Here is a 22,457-nt window from a genome sequence, read left to right on the forward strand (position 1 = left end):
TATACATACTCTTAGGATAACAACTTCTATGCTATATATAATTATTCTTGTGACTGTTCAGAGTTTCTGTTTTATTTTATTTCTCTTTTTATCCTTCTGCATCTTTCTCTTTAGCTTGTAGTAATAAATTGCCATAAAATGAAGCTTTCACATGGGACCCTTTACCCTTACTATGTCTGACGGTATAGCTTTATTACACTTGAGAATTGAATACACAAAGCTATGTATACTGTATTTTATGGGTGATGATTTAAGGCGTTGTCCAAAGTTATTGAGGACTTGAGACCTGCATGCACAGTGGATATGTCTCTGCCCACCATGGGTGGTTGGCCGAAAACTTACTGCTGCCTTATAGTTTTTAATCTGCCAGGGTAGCTATCTCTTACTTCTGTTGTATCTTAAATTGTGGACTGAAATAGACCCCCATGTAGGACACCAGGGTTAGGCAAGGTGGTAGATGTATAGCATTTTTTTAAATTGTACCAAGAGTCGGTTATGTTAGCAACTTACGTATTCATTTTTCTTTGCTGTAATAATAGGTTTTTGCTTGGAAGGCTATGTCCATTACTGAGCAATTAGAGCAAGATGAACATATTTAAAAGTTGTGTAAGAGTAAAAGGAGAGGGTGGCATTGAGCATAATTAGACTTCTGACAATAGGTTTTCATTTAAATGATTTTTTTTTTTGGCTAGTGTATAAATCCCTACTAGCTTTTTGTGCATCGTTAACACAGTGTTTATCGTAAAGCATGTGTGTACTTGTTCCCCACGTTTGAACAAGTTTGTTCCATTTTTGAGCAGTGAGACTACCTTGGCTCCAAGTTGGGGATTTTATTTTTTTATTTTTAGAGTTTTTACTTATGTTCTATAATGATTCAAAATGGGGGTAGTCCTTGGGAGTTTCTCTGTAAGTAAAAGATTGCTTCATTTGTGCACGTTTTGTCATTTTCCACTATAATATCACCATGCAAGCATCAAATGTTAGTCCTTTTTTCTTTCTCAAACGGAAAGCTTGAGGTTCCTTCTGAAACATTTAAGTCATGTTTGTAAGATAGAAATATCATGTCATATACATCACAACTTCTGGGCAAAATAGTGACTGTTTTAGAACATTTCTATTTATTCAGTCAAGACTAGTATTTCATGAAATAATTGACTTGAAAATTCAGAGGCAAAGTGAGTTGTTAGAGATGATGATACTTACATGTTGCCATTTATTTTCTCCATAGTATTTTAGATTATTGTATTCAACTATTATTAAGATTGTGAGAGCTACCTTCAAAGTACAAGCATTTTCTTTTGCAATTGAAGCAGTGATACTTGACATTTCTTTTATTAATAATGTTAATAAAGACTTAGGGAAAAGAAAGTTGTAACAGGTGGACACAGTATTTTGTCAGGTTTTAAAATTTGCCTTTAATGTTGAAAATGCTGAGAAATATTGATTCCTACCCTATGTGCATATGTGTATGCTAATAAAGTATTAGAGGTTAACTGCTGTGTTGCTTTTCCATTTCTGTGGTACGTGTGAGAGAAAAATGCATTACTGGCAGGGCTCAGTTGAGTGTCTGACTCTTGACTTTGGCTCCGTTCATGATCCCAGGGCTGTGGGACTAAGCCCTGTATTGGGCTTTGTGCTGAGTGTGGATCCTGCTTAATATTCTCTCCCCCCCCCCGCCCAACCCCCAACCCCTACGTGAACCAACCCCTTTCTCTCCCTCTCCCTCCCTCCCTCCCTCTCTCTCTCAAATAAAAAGAAAAAAAAAGAAGAAGAAAAGAATGCATTACTATGCCCTTGCATGTGCGCAAAGATACCAAACCTTTAAATTATAATTCGATTCTCTCACAGATGGGGAACAACACCACTACCTCAACACCACTTAATTCCACCGTATGCTATCATTTCTGTTATAAACTCTAAAGGATTATGAAAGTTATTATTATTAAATAAGTAAAGTACCTATAGAATTAAAAACTATCTCCAGAATTGTGAGGCATGTTTGATGTAGGAGTTTTCCAGAAAATACTTAGCCATGTAAAGATGGTCACATTCTACTTTTTTATAATTAATACCTTTTTGACAGAACTTGATACAACAGTATTTAAATGCTGGAGGTGGATTAAAGATAAAATTACTCAATCAGGGAGACTAAATGAATAAGGATTGAACAAATAACAAAATAGCTTATGTTGAAAAATATTATTTTTACTAGTAGATGTACCTCTCCCCCCTCTAAATGTTCCCTCTAAAAGCACTTAAAAAAGTGCTTTTTTAAGCTTGAAATGGACAGAAGACATTATTATTATTTTTTTTTTTTAAGCACCTCATGTCCATGCAAGTTTAAGTCATTGAATAATCAAGTAAGTGATAGTGATCATATATAGCTTTCGGGTTGATTTTCAGCTTCGGAATTATTGACATTTGGGGATAGATAATTCTTTGTTGTGCGTTGTAGGATGTGTAGCAGCATATGTAATCTGTACCCACTAGATGCCTGTGGCATCCTCACCCCCAATTGTGAAAAGCGAAAGTATGAATAGACATTGCCAAATACCCCAAGGGGTGAGTGAGGAGCAAGACTGTCCCTAGGTTGAGAAATACTCCTCTAGAAATTGGGGAAAGGAATATCGAAATCAAATTTTAAGTGCTTTCTCTTTTATTATCAGTCACAACCATGACGGGCAAGTCATTAAGGCCATTAACGCTTAATGCCTTTAGGCCATAAAGGCCATTAAGACTGAGATCTCACCCAGTGGTCCTAGCTGAAATCACCTGCATCACTGTGGCCTCACCAAAGCTCTAAGAATTCACTGGAAAGTGAAGGCACAGGAGAGACTCCTTGTGCCTGCTTACTTTTCTATCAATATACATTCTTATTACTCTGTTTTCAGTGCCAACTCATTTTAGTAATACAACTCAAATGGTTTAGACTTGCAGTAGATAATGGATAATCTGCCTACTAAGTAGGGTTCATTCCTTCATAGTGAATGAAAATGCAAAATGAGAAATGTCACTATAGATGCTTGTGCCCTGCTGAATTTGATTTGACAAGCTAATCATGACATCAGCGAGAGGTCTGTGGAAGGTAAAGGTGGTGGGGTAGGGAGTAGAGGCAGTGTCTGGGGAAGATTATTGCTAATGATAGCTAGAGGCCTGATTTCTCATTCTCTGCCTAATTCCAAATGCATGTTGTGCTTGATGTGCTTGTCATTTGGAAATTTAGACTAAACCAGATGCCATATTTGAGATGTTGTACACAGTTCTGTGTGGCTTATGAAAGCCCTGTTGGAGTCAGAGTATCCAAAAATGATTTCTAAGTGAGGGGGAAAAATCTCTGATTAGATTGAGTTCCATCAGGGAACAATACGGGCTCTAGATTGAGGCCTTTAACAGTGGCTCAGCTGTTTACTTAACAACAACAACAACAAAAAGAAATGATATTCAGAGGATAAGTTTTCATGTAGGTAAATAGGCATTTTAAAAATTGCATTGGTGTTATCTGTATCACCAGTTTTTAGAGTATTTTCTGATTAAACTAATAAGACTAGTCTGTTTTGGACTAGGACTTAGATTGTGATTAGGGATGATGTCAAAGACTTATTTAAGTCTGAGTGCCTGGGGGGAAATACTTGTTTTATGCCTTTTTTTGAAATGGCTCGTAGAAAGACGGGTTATTTCTAAGATGTGGTACTCTTTAGTTTTAGATATTTGGCGGTTCGATATTGCTGTTAGTAGAAGGTCTTATCACTCCTCATTTCTGTGGCCCAGAGAGACTTCGCTATTCTGGGTGCTGCATCGTTTCTCTATTCTAGGAAGATAATTCAAATTGACCAGTTTTGGCGTGTGAGCCCAAATCCTTTGGCTGGTCTTGACTTAAGCCCTGGTCAAGGTTACAAGTTAGGAAAAGTTACTTTAGGCCAGAGCTGTCCAATAGAACTGTATTTGCACTGCCCATTATGGTAGCCAATGAAATGTGGCTACATGAAGCCATTGAAAACTTGACAAATGGTGTGACTGCAGAATGGAAATTTACATTTAATTTGTTAATTAAATTTAATAATTTATTTAATTAAATGCAAATAGTGCCTTGTAGCTACCAGGTATAATGTTGGACAGCACAGCTCTTGCCTTTGAGAAACATTTACTTACACACTGTTTTGGACCTGGGATTGTGGCCATTCATGGCCTTTTGAACAGACCATATGGTTACAGAGCAATTATCACAGTTATCACAGCCTCAAGCCCAAGTCTAGTCACTTGGACAGAAGAAGAAGAATGGTTGTATGTGTGAGCAATCCTAGTGAGTTAAGATTGCAGAAGTTTCATTTCTAGAAGCCTAATATTTAAACAGAGGCATCTCTGATACTGAAAGGGAGAAGAGGAGTCCATGCAGACAAATATTTTTATATCTGCTCTCTTCCCTATTCTTTGAAATTATATCTATGCAGTGGAACAGCTCTATGTGGGTTTTTGTTTTTTTGTGTATATGATTTTTTCCCTCATGTTCTCTGCTAAGGAATTTAGCATACCTCTGCTAAATGGGGGAAGCATCTTTGGGACCAATCCCAGGAACCAAGTATTTGGGTAGTGTAGAATCATTTGTGTATGACATTAAACAGCAGGGTGTAATCTTTGAACTATTTGGTTATATGATAAATCATGGAGTCTAAAAAGATGTTAGGTCTTTGGTCATAACAGTAAGTACCAGAAACTGCTCTGTGTGGCCCTTTTGATATGTAGTTGTCATCCTCTTGGCATTGGTGGCTCTGGGGGAAAAAAATGGAGTTTGTAAACATTTTTTTAATTTTTTTTTTTTAACATTTATTCATTGTTGAGAGAGAGAGACAGAGCATGGGCATGGGAGGGGCAGAGAGAGGGGGAGACACAGAATCTGAAGCATGCTCCAGGCTCTGAGCTCTCAGCACCGAGCCCGATGCGGGCCTCAAACCCGTGAGCAGTGAGATCATGACCTGAGCTGAAGTCGGATGCCTAACCAACTGAGCCACCCAGGTGCCTCAAATATTTTGGAGTTTATAAAGCTTCCAGTCCTGTTTGGACTAAGACATTGCCAATCCCCTGTTCTCTGGTGAATAACATGTGTTGAGTGACATCGTCTAAGAAACCTCTAACCGTCTCTGCCTTATCAGGCCAAAAGATTCATAGTGCTTGGAAACTGGTAGCGATGATCATTGACATTTGGTTCGTTTTTCTAACATATGTCTGAAATGATGGGAAATACTTACATAGCAAGGCAATTAAGCTTTGTTTGACATGAATGAAAGCATTAAAGATAGTCACAGTAGCATTCCTCTTAAGCCTTTTTAAAATTAAAAAAAAAAGATTTTTACTTTATTCTCTTTTTCCAACAAAGGTGCAAACTCTTGAGAAGTTGCCTGAGTCTCTGTGTTCTCACTGTATAATGAAAATAATGGGAGCACCTAACCTTCAGGGGTCCTATGAGACTTACACGAGATAATAAATGCATAGATTCAGCATTGCGCGTAGACCACAAAAATTACTTCATAAATTTTAGCTACTGTTATTAATGCTACTGCTGTTGTATATCTTAAAAGTTACATATTAAATAAGATACAGTACCAAATCCAAATATACAAAGGCCTAGAAATGCTACTGGTATAGGGTTATTGAGGTAGGTATTCCTTCCTTTCCTCTTTCCTTTCCCTTCTCCTTCCCCCCCCCCCCATCCTGGAGATTCTTTTGCAATGCAAATCAGTCTCCCTTAATTTCATTTTTTTTTCTAATTTGAGGGTTTCCTATAGCAGGTGTTCTGAAAGCTGGGCACATCCCTACCTCTCAAAGCTGGCTCTCTAAAGTTGACCAGGTGGTTTATTAGGAGAATAAGTAGGCATATCTTTGAAGATACTGCCCAACTACACATAATCATGCTTTAATAACTTAAAAATATGTACGGTAGTTCTTTTTATTTACAACCTGCTCTGGAATAAATAGTATGTCAACCTTACTCTTTTTGAACCAACATTACTCAGTTTTCTAATTACAGGAAGAGAATAGTACTTCTAAATTAAAAGTGTTAGTAGTAGTGTTAACATAAAATTCCCTAAGAAACCTTACATGCTATGTATTTTCATATATATATATATATATATATATATATATATATATATGTATATACATATATATACATATATATATATATATATATATATATAGTGTTTATTTATTTTGAGAGAAAGAGCATGAGCAGAGGAGGGGCAAAGGGCGGGGTGGGGGGAGTGAATCCCAAGCAGGCTCCACACTGCCAGTGCAGAGCCCTACATGGGGCTCGAAGCCATGAACCATGAAATCATGACCTGAGTCAAAATCAAGAGTTGGACACTTAACTGGTTGAGCCACCCAGGCGCTCCTGCATTTTCATATTTAATTAGTGCCCCAAATTTTCTTAAGAAAAAATGTTTTTAAATATTTATTTTTGAGACTGAGAGAGAGAAAGAGACAGAGACAGAGTGTGAGAAGTGAGGGGCTGACAGAGAGGGAGACACAGAATGTGAAGCAGGCTCCAGGCTCTAAACTGACAGCACAGAGCCCAATACAGGGCTCAGACTCACAAACGGTGAAATCATAACCTGAGCCAAAATTGGACACCTAACCGACTGAGCCACCTGGGTGCCCTTGTGCCCCAATTTTTTATATTGAGTATCTATAATGTCTGATTAACTAGATAACTCTTTTAGTTTCTAACTTACTGAAAGTGAAGTTTGAGGAGAGTTTTGATTAATTTGACCTATTTCATCCAGGAAGTTGGATTCTGATTGTAAGAATTATCTGGGAAAAATGCTTTTCTTTTTGGGCAGGACATGTTTAATTTTCAAATGAAATCTATTCCTTATGGACTCAGGGAGCCTGTGCATTAATGCAGAAATTGATATTAGGATAAAATCTTGAACAATTAGGGGTGAGTATCTAAAACTCAATTAGCCTTTAACAGTTCACCCCAAAGCAGTAGCATGCTCTCATTTTCACTGCTGTGGGATTAAATGGATTCTTTATCATTACAACCAGACAGAAGTCAAACTTTGCAAGACCAATTTTAGCCAAGGCACATTTGCAATTCTCCAAGGATTGGGGATGTATACCACTTACTTGATTTGTAGGTTCTTTTCAGTAGGTTCTATTCTCCTTCCTGTTGTTGCTTTATTTTTATGAGTCCACGTTGAATCTACCTTTAAGGCATTTTGTGACCATGAAATGCACTTCCCAACCTGGACCTTGAGGTCTAGATTTTTACAACAATCACTGTGATCTCTGCATTACTTGCATAGTCAGTGTGTCTGAAGGTCAGGCATTGCTACGGATATTCAAAGATATTTTTCATTTTTTAGAAGATAAAAGAGCAAAATGTCATACCCATTTTGAAATTACCTTAATAGGAAAATAATTGTATCTATTAGTTTGACATGTTCAATTTGTATAGGTTGTTCTGTACTTTTGATAAATACTTCCCTTATTTAAATTATTGCTGAATGCTAATAGGACTTGGCAGAAATTTCTTAGTATTTCAACTCCTGAATGATGAATTTCAAGATCTATACCTATCTTGAGAAAAGACAGGAAGGGGCCCCACATGCCCTGCTGGTCTTGGTTTGTAAGCTTTCCCTGATAGGCCTTCTGAAGATACAGGTACACCCCAGAACAAGAACATTGTGACACAAGTTATAATTGTATGCTTTTCCATCACTCTTCATAAAGCTCATTTGGGTTGACGCTATGGATTTTAATAATAATGGTCTCCATATTTGAAACATCCATATTACATCCTGTATTATGCTAATGTATTTTCTGTCATTTTCAGCATTGACAAAGGGTAACTATTGCGCATTTGTGTCTGGAGAGTTAACATATTTACAAGGATTTAAGAAAATTAGCTACCATGATCTAAAGATAAAAACATTCATTTAAACTAGGGAGGGACAGCTTCTTTGTGTCAACTTTCTCCTCCATCCTGAGCTAAATTGTGAATTTGTTTTGCATTGAATTTTTTTCTTTTGCAGAGGAGTGTCATCATTTTCACAGCCAGAACAGATTTTAGAGCAAAATAGAAGACTCTTTTCTGAAGGCAGCTGTGTTTGTGTGTGTGTTGTGTGTATGTGTGTGTTTAGGAAAAATCTGTGGCAAACACATTTCCCACAGATTTTGATAATTTTTGGTGGCACTTTCTGGACTTTACCGGAAAGTTTGCACCTTGTAAACAGCTAGGATTCCAGTTTTCTTACATCAGCCTTTGGTATTTGAATATCCAGCAGATTAACATCTGATATTATATGATTAAAATAATGAAAGGTTTTATTTAAGTGGTAAGTCAGTCAGTCAACAGCTCTTTGAATTGCCCCCATGTTTCAGGCGTGAACTATCATAGTGGGAGCAAGACAATTTTGATAGTTTAGTGGGGAAGATGGTCATTAAACAAATAATTATAAACACTGTATAACTGCAAATGCACCAAGAGCTACAAAGGAGACACAGAATACTAATGAAATACAAGACTGGAGGCTTTGTCTTGCTGTGATTTTGTATGGTAACCACTGAGCTACACGTGGCTATTTCAATTTAATTTCAATTTTATTTCCTCCCAAATTTGAAGCTCACCCCTTGAGGCATACTACCATGTTTCAAATACTCAGTGGTCACGTGTGGCAACCATATGGGACAGTACAGATCTAAAACACTTTCGTCATTGTGGAGAGTTCTGTTGGACAGTATTACATCTACAGGTTCTAAGAGGATCTCTCTGCAGAACAGATACTTAAGCTTAGATATGATATTGGAGCAGGCAGTGACCCAATGAAGACTAGGGATAGAAGGGAGAAGAATCTTGAAAGAGGAAAACTCTAGCGTATGGCAGTAACCTGAATGAAAACTGAGCCATTGTGTTCACAGAATGGTAATACTATTATTCCATGCGTGCCTGTTTTAAGGTGGCGTAATAGTGTCTCTACTCCCAATATTACTGCAACTGTACACAACCAAGTCCTCTTGGGCTTCTGCTTAAGGATTGTGTTATGTTCAAAGAAAAATGAATTGAACGTCCAAAATAATTGAAAATTCTTTAAAAATCTTTAAGCCCCCCCCCCCCAAAAAAAAGAACAAAGGAAGAATCCTTTCGTAATGTAAGGTGAAATCATTTACCGTCTTTCTCTCCCTTGTTTTACTACCACACACCAGTGCTACTCTTAAAGTCTTCTTTCTTCTTCCAGTATCCCAAATGGCTTACAAACCTTCTCTAATTCAGTTCTCAGATCTTAATCACATGCATTAACTTGTCCATGATTTTTTTGTCTTGTTTCTCCCCCCTGATAATCCTGTTATTTGGCTATTGGACAACAAAGAAAAGTGTAAGAGCTGATTCAGCGAGTAGAGGTCTCCTCTTCTACAGACGTTTTCAAAAAGACCCTGCCATGCAGCTGTTCTCACAACCCAATGTTAAGGAAATACTTAGGGTATTTCCTTATGGGAATGCTTGTGGGAAAAGTGATTGCTCTCTTTGGTCTTGACTTGGGGCTCTGGAGGTTTTAGAATCAAGTTGTTACTTCATTATGCATATTCTTTACTTCCATCTAGAATTCCTTTTATAGAAGTGTCATTACTTTGCCTGAGACCGTGTTGTAGAATATCTAGTGAGGGAGTGTGTTTAATTCTTCATTTTCATAGCACACTGGGTAAGAAAGCTGGGATGGAAGAACCCACTAACCATACCTCTCAGTCTCCAAACTCTGTTGTGATAACTAACATGGACATGTTTTTTTTTTTTTTTTTTTTTTTTTTATAAAAGAAACACTATCACTACATTTAGTGCTTTTAGTCCTGTGCAGGGTAAAACTGAGTTAAACCTTACAGACTTGGATTAGCAGGGGAGGAAGTTAATTTTGAATCGGGGAAAGCACAAGTGATGAAGTATTGCTGAAGAAATAGGGCCTTAGTGTTTTCAGTTGCAAAAATACTTGGATGCCTTCCCATTGCTATCAGCATCAAGTTCTAAATGAAGATGGCCTCTGAGCGCCTGTGATGGTGGCCTGCTGATTGTCTTCACTATTCCAACACCATTTTGCCTTGTTCTCTGTACTGCAACCACACTGACCCTCTCTCTCCTCAGACATGACAAGCTTCTTCCCATTTAATGCTGTTCTATCTAGAAGTTCACTCAGTCCTCCTCGTTTTTTAGGTCATATCTTAAATGCCACTTTCTCAGGTCATCCTGCTCTGATTCCATCCTCACATACTCCCCCCCGCTGCCCCCCCACCCCTACAAACTGTCATCTCCCTCAGTCATCTCCATCATGGAAATGATCACAATTGTTGTTGTTCTTCTTAGTGTTTATTTATTTATTTATTTTGAGAAAGAGAGAGGGATTTTGGAGCAGGCCCTGTGTTGCCAGCACAGAGCCCGATGCGGGGCTCGAACTCACGAATTGTGAGATCATGACCTGAGAGCCAAAACCAAGAGTTGGACTCTTAACCGACTGAGCCACCCAGGAGCCCTAACAATGATCACAATTGTAATCATAGCTCTACAAACTTAATTATAAAATTAATATCTGACTTTTCTGCTAGACTAAAATCTCTTGAAGGTAAGGACAGGCTTTAGAAAAGTTATGGTAGCATGCTCAGCATCCGAAGCTGTGTCTGACAAATAAAAGGCACTATTTGTTGAATAAATAAACTCAATACAGTTTTGGAGATATTTTGAAATTTTGATTTAATCTTCTCTATTTGTTTATGAAACCTAACAACAACAAATTAAATTCTTCACTATTGACTTAAATCTTTGTCATCAGCCTAAGTCATCTGATTTCTATCCTAAATATATTGAACTCAATATCAAAAGAAACTTGGATTTTAGGAGAAGTGTACTGATCATGTCAGCCACCAATTTTTTTTTTTTTTTAAGTCTGGGGGGAAGTACGAATCCCAGATAAGGAAGAAATAAAAGCATACTCAGTACTGCAGATAAAAGAGGTAGCTTATTAAAAAGAGGTTAATGCATATTGAAGTAGAAGTCACTAATTTCATATAATTTTGCTGTCAGGAAGTCAGTAGGTTTGTTCCTTCAAGTAGATGGACTTGAATTTGTCCTCATGACTCTCTTGGTCTTGGACCAACATTTTAGAATGCAAGTGTGGGGGCACCTGAGTGGCTCAGTTGGTTGAGTGACCGACTGGCTCAGGTCATGATCTCGTGGTTTGTGAGTTTGAGCCCCGCGTCAGGCTCTGTGCTGACAGCTCAGAGCCTGGAGCTGCTTCAGACTCTGGGTCTCCCTGTCTCTCTGCCCCTCCCCCACTCACACTCTGTCTCTCTCTGTCTCTCAATAACAAATAAACGTTAAAAAAATAATGCAAGTGTGGGCATGTGCTGGAGATGGAGGAGGGAAAGGAGACAAAAGAGGAGAAGTAAAAAATAAAATGAGATGGAGATAAGCAAAGGGACTCATGTCATTAAATCTGTCCTTTGACATAATGTTCCAAATAGCTAAGTTATGGGTGCCCCACAGTCATAGATTAATCTCCCACTAATATTTTGCAGGTTATTATTAGGTATTTTTGAGAGAAAGGAAAAGGTGGTGGTGAAGGATTGGTGGTCTCTGCTTAGGTAAGTTTGGAAGGTTGGTTTATATAAAGCTGAAGAGGCCTCTTCAATTTTCTGACTTTTCAAAAACAAGAACTAGATTATTTAGCATTTCACAGTCTTGCTAGGCTGGAAATAGCATTTCCAGGTCCCAAGCACTGACATTTTTACCAACACTTGAGATACCATTCGGGGAAAGTTACATGAAGCATTTACACCCTTCCCGAACGTCCTCCATGCAGCAGTTTTGTTATGAAAGGGCCCTTTATTGGCAACTCATAAGCTCAAAGTCCTGATGGTATAAAAATACAGGAATTGTCACTAGCAGGACCTTGACAGTTTTTACATGATCATCAGGATCCCATTGTGAAAAGAGAATAGAATTTTAATGGAGTGAAGAATCCTAGCTTTCACTTACCTATTGGATGAACATTTTGAGTTAAAAAAAAAATCCACCAAATTTGGATTAAGTTCTCAAATACCTGTTGCTCTTCCCCTCCTTTTCCTCCTGCACCATGATCCCACCTTTGCACATGGCCATCAAATAACTTAGAAATGCTCATTTATCTGGGTGTATTTCTTAAAAGGTATTTCAGAAATAGTGTTGCAATTTTATTATATTTTCTAAATTAAATTGTAAAAAAGAATGATAACTTTAATATTAGAAATTACTATTGCCTCTCATTCCAATAATATTGAAAAATAAAAGGCCCTGTAGCAATTGCGACATCTTCTTAGTTAAAAACTGCCACTGACAAGGGCACTGTCTCTATACTTCTAGTTACATTGGACTGCTTTGATTTAATCCTCCTCATTTCCTCTGAGAAGTTTTACTACGCTAAAAAATGCATTTTTAATAGAGATTTTATTATGAAGCCCGACCTCTGTTTCTCTCACAAACGATTCTAATACCATTGTGATTGAAATCCGGCAATGCTAAAGCTGGAAGGGGCATTAGAGATGCTGTAGTCTCTGAACAGAAAGTGAGTGTCATAGGCAGGAGTAGAGCCTGGGCCTTTTTTTTTTTTTTTTTTTTAATTTTTTTTTTTTTCACCCTTTCTTTATTTTTGGGACAGAGAGAGACAGAGCATGAACGGGGGAGGGTCAGAGAGAGAGGGAGACACAGAATCGGAAACAGGCTCCAGGCTCTGAGCCATCAGCCCAGAGCCTGACGCGGGGCTCGAACCCACAGACCGCGAGATCGTGACCTGGCTGAAGTCGGACGCCTAACCGACTGCGCCACCCAGGCGCCCCAAAGAGCCTGGGCCTTTTTTATGGAGTTTCACTGTGCCTTTTCTTCCTCTCCCCCTCTAGGTTGCCTCTTCTCTGTAAAAAAAGCAATAGCACACACCTCTTAGGGTTATTCTGAGACTAAAGGAGTCTATACATGTGAAAGTCAACACTCGGCTTCACATATAGTACATACTCATTAAGCAGTAACTAAAATTGATATCACTAGCATGATCCACCATTCAAATATTTACTGAGCATTTACCACAAGCCTTAAAAAGGCTTTTGACCTAATGGTGTGGACACCCTAAGCTCTTCATGTAGCCCTTCGTACTAGATCTCCGCTAACAGGGAACAGTGGGGTGATCCACTAGAATTGTACCTTCCTTGGCTTATTCCTTTATCAAGTGAGTATAAGACTGAGAGAGAAGCTTGAGGTAAGAAATGGACGATGATTTTAAAGTTCAGATTTGCTAAAGATACTCATTTGGGCAGATCCATGCTCTTTGGTTGCCATTTCGAATATTTTATTTTTATTTTATTTTTAACTTGTTTTATTTTTATTTATTTTTTTTAATTTACACCCAAATTAGCATATAGTGCAACAGTGATTTCAGGAGTAGATTCTTTTGTGCCCCTTACCCATTTAGCCCATCCCCCCTCCCACAACCCCTCCCATAACCCTCAGTTTGTTCTCCATGTTTATGAGTCTCTTCTGTTTTGTCCCCCTCCCTGTTTTTATATTATTTCATATAATAATATGCTCATCTGTTCTCTTCCCTTATGTTCATCTATTTTGTCTCTTAAAGTCCTCATATATGTGAAGTCATATGATTTTTGTCATTCTCTGACTAATTTCACTTAGCCTAATACCCTCCACTTCCATCCACATAGTTGCAAATGGCAAAATTTCATTCTTCTTGATTGCCGAGTAATAACTCCATCGTGTGTGTGTGTGTGTGTGTGTGTGTGTGTGTGTATGTATCACACGTGCCGCATCTTCTTTATCCATTCATCCATCGATGGACATTTGGGCTCTTTCCAGACTTGGGCTATTGTTGATAATACTGCTATAAACATGGGGGTGCATGTGTCTCTTTGAGACAGCACACCTGTATCCCTTGGATAAATGCCTAGTAGTGCAATTGCTGGGTCGTAGGGTAGTTCTATTTTTAGTTTTTTAAGGAACCTCCATACTGTTTTCCAGAGTGGCTGCACTAGCTTGCATTCCCAGCCACTTCAAATATTTTAAAATAATAACTGAAAATTTTAAAACTAACTTGCCAAAGGATCATCACAGAATGAGAGGGAAAAAATCTAACACCTCTTGTCTCTGGATTTTTAAAAAAATATATGTATACAATTTCACATAGTTATATACACACACATAGATGACCCGTGAACAACATGGGGTTTAGAGGCCTTGACCCCCTCCCATGCAGTTGAAAATCTGCACATAACTTTTGACTTCCCAAAAACTTAACTACTAATAGCCTCCTGTTGACCAGAAGACATACTGATAATGTAGGCCGTCGATTAACACATATTTTAGATATGTTTTATATACTGTATTCTTATAATAATACCTGCTTTTCTTATTTTTTTTAGTATTTCTAAGCTACATGGTTTGTGAGTTGTTTACCTTTCACATTGTTGCAAATCTTTAAAGAGCTTCTTTTAAAAATACTGCAAATATCCAAAATTTTCCAGTATATTTATTGGAAAAGTCTACATATCAGTGGACCTGCACAGTTGAAACCTGTGTTGTTCAAGAGTCAACTTATTATATATACTACGTGCACACACGCGCGCACGTACATATCTCTATATATACATGCACCAACTGTACTATATATGTGATGAGCTAAGGATCACATAAAGTTGAAAACATACTCATTCATATTTTATTTATTTTGAGAGAGAGATCATGAGTGGGGAAAGGGCAGAGAGTGAGGGAGAGAGAGAATCCCAAGCAGGCTCCATGCTGTCAGTGCAGAGCCCGTTGCGAGGCTTGAACTCATGAACCGTGAGATCATGACTTGAGCCGAAATCAAGAGTCAGATGCATTCATATTTTAAAGAAAGAAGGAAAATGCAGGTGGTGGCTGGTCATTAAAATAGCTACTCTTTCTGTATTTTACAAGCCAGTTGTCGTATTGCTGTTGCTTTCAGTAGCCTCATCACAGCCACAGGGCAACACCCCACACTTCAAAATTGACATTTACTGTAGTTTTAGTACTTTAATTAAAGTGTACATTTTTTTTCTGTAACTCATCTGTCTGTCACCAAGGGATTACTGGAAGTACACTGTGGGTGAAGCGTTGTACCAGATCATGGTTGAGTAAAGATACATCTGTTAGACTTCGTTTCTTCTTTTTATTTAAAAAAAAAATTAATGTTTATTTATTTTTGAGAGAGAGAGAGAAAGAGAGAGACAGAGCCCAAATTGGGGAGGGGAAGAGAGAGAGGGAGACACAGGATCCAAAGCAGGCTCCAGGTTCTGAGCTGTCAGCACAGAGCCAGACACGTTGTGGGGCCTGAACCCACAAACCGTGAAATCATGAGCTGAGCTGAAGTTGGTTGCTCAACCAACTGAGCCACCCAGGCACCCCTGTTAGACTTCCTTTCTATATGGCATTTACAATCTAGGAGGGGAGCAACAGGTCATTTCACATGTAGTGTAGTAAAAGAAATGGGTCAGGGCATAGTAGAAGCTGAAAGAATTAGGTTATGTACCTCAGGAGCTCAGAGGAGGAGGTGTTTGATATGAGTCCCAAGGATGAGTAGGAATTTAGTCTCAGGCAGATAGATGGTTTGACTTGTGCAAAGGATTGAAGTGCTGAAGCAATATCATGCAGTCATCTTCGATCTGATTAGTGTGGCTATAGTGTAAATTATCAAGGAAGAGACACTGGACTTGACGTAGGAGAGGTAGATTGAAGCAAAAGAAGTGTGAGCTTTAGTCTGGGGATATTTGGGAGTATTTGGTGGATCTTAAAGTAGGAAATATGTGTTCAAGTTGGTGACTCAGGAGCTGTGTTGTAGATAGATTGGAGGGGAGACCACTTCAAAGGCTGTGGAAACAGATTTAGTGAATAATGAAAAAAAGTTAGCACTAGAGCAGTGATAGAAACAAGGGGACAGCATTGAGATATAGTTAAAGGCAGGGACTACTGTGGCTTAGTGATGAATTAGATAAATAAACGGGTTAATGGGAAGGGAGATAAGAATCCACTTCCAGGTAGGTAAGTGCATAGAACAACCGGAAGCTGCACATGAGAAGGTGCAATTTTTGTGGGAAAAGAAGGAATTGTTTTGGATGTGTTGAGTTCAAGGCGGATATCTAAGTGAATATTTAAACCCAGGGGGAGGTTTGACCTTGCAATTTCGATTTGGGTATTTTCAGTGACTTAATGAAAGCCCTGGGACAAGATTGTTTCATTGGGGAAGAGAGTTTGGAATTTGACAAGAAAAGCACTCCAAACAATATTAATGTGTATCTGAAAGAGTGTGGAGAGAAAATCTATTTTTATGTCAGCTTTTAGACCTAATTTCTTTGCTTGACCTCAAGTTGTAGCTGAACTGGGCCTCAGAAAACATGAAGTCATTTTGAATCTTGGCCAAATATGTTGTTAATTCAAGCATATATCCATAAGCTTAATGCTTATGACATAAGTTTTTCTAATAGCTCTTCCTCTTATATATTATGAAAAAAATGACACTATGTGTGAAGAATGAGAGTTCCAAAGCTCTCTGACACAGACGGTGAATCACGTACTGCTATAGCAGACACTTTTCTTTATTAGGATAATTCAGATATGTTGCAAACACATTTTAAATGTAGTTTATAAATTATTGCCAACATGGTTAATCCTGACTTTTTTCTCTGTGGCTTAGAAATATTTTATAAAATATTCTTGACCCTGTCTTTGTACTGGTTACCTTGATTAGGATTTTGCTTCAGCAGTATTCTAAGGTCATCAATTGAAATAGCCATGTATATAGTCTCCTGCCTACCAATTTTATGTTAAGCTTGAATATTTGCTTCTTTATCAACCATGATAAAATAACTGACACAATTTACCATACCACAGTAAACAACATATAAACCTGGACAAAATACATAAGGCAACTGATTTTAGGCATTGGAAGACAGTATAGGTATGATCCTTAGAAAGAGGGAAACACACAAGAGTTATTAATATCATGTAAAGAGGAGAGGCCATAGCAAAGGGCATTGGTTTCACTTAAGTAAGGCGTTCACCTGAGTTTGATGTTCAGAGCTGCTGAAGTTGCTGAAATTTGATGATCAGGCTACTGAGAAGAAGGAAGTGGTACAGAATGCAGAAGTGGGACTCATAGGGGTTCCATGTATGTTACTGGCCAAGGGCTGTGTTGCACATGCAACAGAACTCTATAGAACCTGGAAGAAGGCTTCCCCAGTGCTGAATGCTTAATAGGGTTATCGGAAGTCATAAAACCATGTGAGATGTTCGAGTCCTGTCCTTACTAGAGTGGAAAGGTCTTGTTGAATAGCCCAGAAACTCAGCTGAGAATATAGAAAAGCGACACCTCAGTAGTAAGAATCCAGAATGAGGGTCATGTCCTTAGAACTAAGAATGAAACCAAATAGACCTACTCTAATAGAGTGTAAAAACTAGTCTGACAGGATCAAAAGCATCTGCCAACAATTTCATAACGACCAGAATAATTCTTAATACCTATATGGGAAGAAAAGATAATCCAGAAACCTTGCTGTGTATCATGTGCAATTATGGTATATAAGAAGGAGGAAAATGTGATATCCAATCAAAAAGGCAAGCAGTCACTGAAAACAGATGCCAAAATGAAAAGATATTTGAGTTAGCATACCTACTAGAACAATGTTCAAGAACTTAAAGGAAAAGTTGGACATAATGCATGAACAGATGGGGAATTTTGGCTAAGAAATGGTAACTATAAAAAAAATCGGAGGTGCTAGAGGGGAAAAGTACAATGGCTAAAATAAAAAATATAATAGCTGGGATTAAAAGCCAATTAGATGCTGCATGATAAGAGATTAATGCACTTAACACCATATAAATAGAAATTATCCCAGCTAAATAACAGAAAAACTATTTTGAGTTGGGTCATAGACTTCAATGTAAAAACTAAAAGTGTAAAGCTGTTAGAACAAAATGTAGAGAAACTTTGGGTTAGATTTCTTAGTGAACACAGCCAGTAATTATAAAAGAAAAAAAGTTGATAGCTTGGACTTCATTAAAATTAAAAGTTTTTGCTTATCAGAAGGCTCAGTTAAGACAATGAAAAAGCTAGCTATTATCTGGAAGAAAATACTTATACATAAATCTAACAAAGAAAGTTGTATTTGTATATATATATATATAAATCAACAAACTCTTAAAAATCAACAAACTCTTACACTCCAATAATCAGTGAAATAATCAATTCAAGTTGTTGATTATGATTTTGCACAATAAACCAAGGTGAATTTGTTAATAAATGTATCAATTATTTCAAAATTCATCAAATGCATTTTGGCCAAGAGTATAATCTATGAGGATTTATATATTCTGTGGTCAGTTTGGATTATTCCTACCTCTCATGGATTTTTAGGATAAAGATTTGCTTAGAATGTCCAATGTCTTTAGAAAGGAGAAGAGTTAGCAACATTTCCCTCCAATGAAAACATTTTTTTTTCCCTAGACAATTCACTGAAATGGAATATTGTTTGAAATCTTTTTAAAAATACTCTGGAGGGACATTGAGGAACGTAAGCTATTTTATCCCAGGGAATTGGCTACTGATTGAGAAAGAGACTCTGGATAATTGAAACCATCTGTCTGGGAGCTGAACGTCCAAGGCAGGAATAGGACCAGACTTAATTGAGAGGAATTGATGATACAACATTAAGAACCCTGATCCTCTGAAAATGAAAACTAAGAGGCCAGTCCAGGGTCTACTAGTATTTAGCATTGTTGAGGGAAGGGTGAGTTCATTTTTAGAGACTAGCTCTTTGATGATGAGGATCAGTGATAATGAACTAATACAAAAACCTCTCTTCCTCCCTCATTCTCCTTAGAGGGCAAACATAATGGGGCAAAAAAGAATGGCAAGTTGAATCTATTGTGTCCGTATTTTCATTTGATGTATGTGTGGCCTCTTGCCTGTGTGGGTAGACAGCATGGTATAATGGCAAGAACCCGAGACTAGGCATCAGAAATTCATGTGATTGTTAACTGCGTCATCTTCAGCTAGTGTCTTAGCCTTTCTGACCTGGTTTTGTAGGGTCTGTAGGATAAAATGAGACATCACATGCAAAGTGCTCAGCTTATGGGATGTTAATGGAAGGCAACCCCTTTCTTTCACAAAAATTCAGTTCTGTGCCCACAAAATATGATTTGTAGGGCTTCTTGATTGATTTTCAGAAATGGAAATAAATGATAGCAAGCCATAGCCATTCATTGTCAAGTAAATATTTGCCATATTATTGTGCGTATTTTATTTAGAACACCACTGTTTTGGCTGTTAAAGGGAGGCAAGATGATTTGTAAATACTAAGTACACTTTAAAGAGGCATTTAGCATCTATGAATGTTGCATGCTGCATGGACTCAGCTGTTAATCAGGTGTATTTTATTGCTAGGTATTTCCCTAAGGGGAGGAAATAAAAGTTCTGTAGTTACAACAGTTGAGAGTTGTAACATCCAAAGAATCAAATCATTTAAAGATCCTGGATGAGGAGTTAACTTTCTGAGCAACCATATCATAAGAATGGATCTTAAGAGCGAAGAATGATGTTAAATCTTTGAAAATCTGCGTGTAAATGTTAGACATCTTGCTCTGCAAGAGATGACCTCCTAAGTTCTCAAAACAGAAGGGGGTCTGTGACAGTAATACAACCTTCTTTGGAAATAACTAGAAGAAAAATGAATTATATGTGAAGAAGAACTATGTTATTAGCAAAAAAGAAAGTTGTTTTAATGAGTCATTAGGTTATTTAGGTGAGTTTAAATCAGTTGGTATTTTAATGTATTATAGAAGCATAGTTTGAGGATCTATTTTTGAAAAGTGAATTGTGTTAGAATTTAAAACTCAGTAACTGTATACTGAACTGAAAAATACCTTTATTTTTCAAGAGTTCAGCATGTGTTTTTCAGTAAATCAAGTTATTAAGGAAAACATGTTACTTGCAAGCTTAGATTCAAAGCATCTCTTCTTATTTGTCTCCCCTCATGTGTTTTTAAATAAATCTTTATGTTGGATTTTGGTTTCCCAGAGTGATGCCAGTTTCAGAGCTCTCAGTATTTCATCCTTTGGTTAGAGATGCGTGGTCTTCCATGTTTCTAAATTAAACACCAGCAATTTGATGGATTTGTTGGGAGGAACTGAAGGAAGAAAGTATATGACACAGCAATAGACTCATTCAAGTATTCAGTGCTGATTTGTTTGTATCTACTGGGTAGCTGCTGGTAGATGTTGAGACTTGCCTGTTCCTCATCTGTATACAATATAATGCATTCTCAGAGTTATAGATGCCTGTTGAGTATGACAGAAGCAGCCCCTAATTCTGCCAATGGTGGGATCAAAAGAGCTGCCTTGAGAAGTTATAAAGGATAAGTGGGAATTCCTTGGTGGGAAAGGTGGGAGAGCTTTACCACCTCGTAGCAGCATGCACTGTACAGGGACAGAGTTGTAGAAAAGCATGGACTGTTTGGAGAACAGAAGCATCATGATGCTCTGAGACCAAAGCATTATTTGGAAGGCTATATCAGTCCGGATCTCAACAGGAAACAGATGGCATATTCAAATCATATTGAGTTGAAGAGTTTATTTACAATGGGACTGTCTACCAAGTTGTGGGGTAAATGGAGTGGAGCCAAAGAAAAATATTATATGAACTGAGGTTAGGAATAGTAGAGCTATTACTGTGCATGACCTAAAGGGAGTAGGAGAGGCAGGTGCTATTGGAACTACAAGGTTGAGAGTTCTTGAGAGGGCCATGACCTTTGGTTGAGGACTTCAGATACAGGTGAGCTGGCAAGGAGGAACAGCAATAAATATCTTGACCTGCTCTCTTCCTTTCTTCCCATCTCCTGCCTCAACTCTTTGCAGGAAAATACACCACTCCCTCCAGCCTTTTATTTTAAGGCAAGTGGAATCTGGGATTTCTGTCTGTTTCTTCTGCCTCACCTTCCCTGAAGGCTTTTTATCTGTCACCCACCTTGCTTCTCTAACCATCATCTACATTTGGACAAAACAGTATTTTTCCCTTTCAATTTCTGAAGGCATCTAACCTGAGTAAATTGAAGGCGCTTCCAAACTCAACCTGAATTCAAGAGGGCCAGGGGAAAGTTTGGTTGTGTCCACAGAGGTCAGCCTCCAGGGGCTCAGAGCAAGATGGAGAGGGCGTGGGAGTGCCGTCTGGCCAGGAGAGGTTGGGAGGGGGACGGAGCATATCCAGGGTGGCTTTATAGTGACTTAGTTAAAATCCAGTGGGATCTAATCCCAGTTGCCGCTTTTTTTCTAGCTGTATAACCTTGTAAAGACTACTTAACTCTTCTCTGTCTTCAAGTTCACTCATCTGTAAGATGGGCCTAAGAAGAAAATATACGTCTTTGAATTGTGGGAGATAAGTGAGATCCATATGAAGCACATAAGAAAGTGCCAGGCATTCAGTGTTCAATAAATTATGGTCATTACCATATATATAAATAGGATAGTAGCATAATTTGATTTGTTTTAAAACATTAAGCAATTTTCCACGTTTCCATGTAGATTTCATAAGCAAGGACACAAAATTGTATATAAATTTTCCTTAAAACTTTACACACATAGACACACATCACTCGGACTCAGTGAACAAATCAAGGGCAGGGAATTAAACAGGGAAGAGCAATGGTAAGGATCTAAGGATCATTGTGGGGTTGTTGGCATGGAAGGGGACACTGTTATTATAGAGAAGAAAATAGCCTTTTCTCTTGGGCACATGGAATTTGCGATTCCCACTCATTTCTTTTGCACCACCTTCCCTGAGACGTCTGCCTGCCACCCACCTTGCTTCCCTAACCATCACCTACATTTTGACAGAACAGTATCTTTCCCTTAAAATTCCTAGATTTACCCACCCTGAGAAAACTGAAGGAGCTCCCTGCAAGGCTAGGGGAAACTCCCGAGGTTCCGTTAGAGTTACAGTCCACTGTTGGCTAGCTTATGATTTTCCTAAAATGGTGGTTTTTTGTTTTTTGTTTTTTTGTTTTTTTGTTTTTGTTTTTGCTCTGGTTCAGAATTTTATGGTCCTTTATTAAAGATTCATTAAGCTTTTTTTTTTTTTTTTTTTTTTTTTGTATACCTTACCCTGTGTATCCCTCATTACTACCTTATGGGGAAGGCAGTATGATCCACATTTCATTCATGAAAAAACTGAGTCTCCGAAGAGTTAACAAAACTGGATGTATTATTGAATAGGTAGGGTGTTCAGCCTCATTTACCTATGCAATGACAATATGTCTGCATAGGATACACATGTCATTTACTCTCCCATGATTAATTTAACACTTAAATGCTAGACACAGCAAGTGGTAGGGTAACAGAAGTAAGGGAGGTCCTGTTTTCACCCATGATGAGCACA

At 38.0% G+C, this 22,457-nt stretch overlaps 1 protein-coding gene across 11 annotated transcripts in view; it reads left to right on the forward strand.

Annotated features, from left to right (window-relative positions):
- Positions 1-22,457, forward strand: part of FHIT (fragile histidine triad diadenosine triphosphatase) — a 1,412,849-nt gene that overhangs the window by 765,159 nt on the left and 625,233 nt on the right. The gene's annotated exons all lie outside the window — the stretch shown is intronic.

This window comes from Puma concolor, chromosome A2 (genome assembly GCF_028749965.1).
Source record: "Puma concolor isolate L17-30 chromosome A2, mPumCon1.1.hap2, whole genome shotgun sequence".
NCBI lineage: Eukaryota > Metazoa > Chordata > Mammalia > Carnivora > Felidae > Puma > Puma concolor.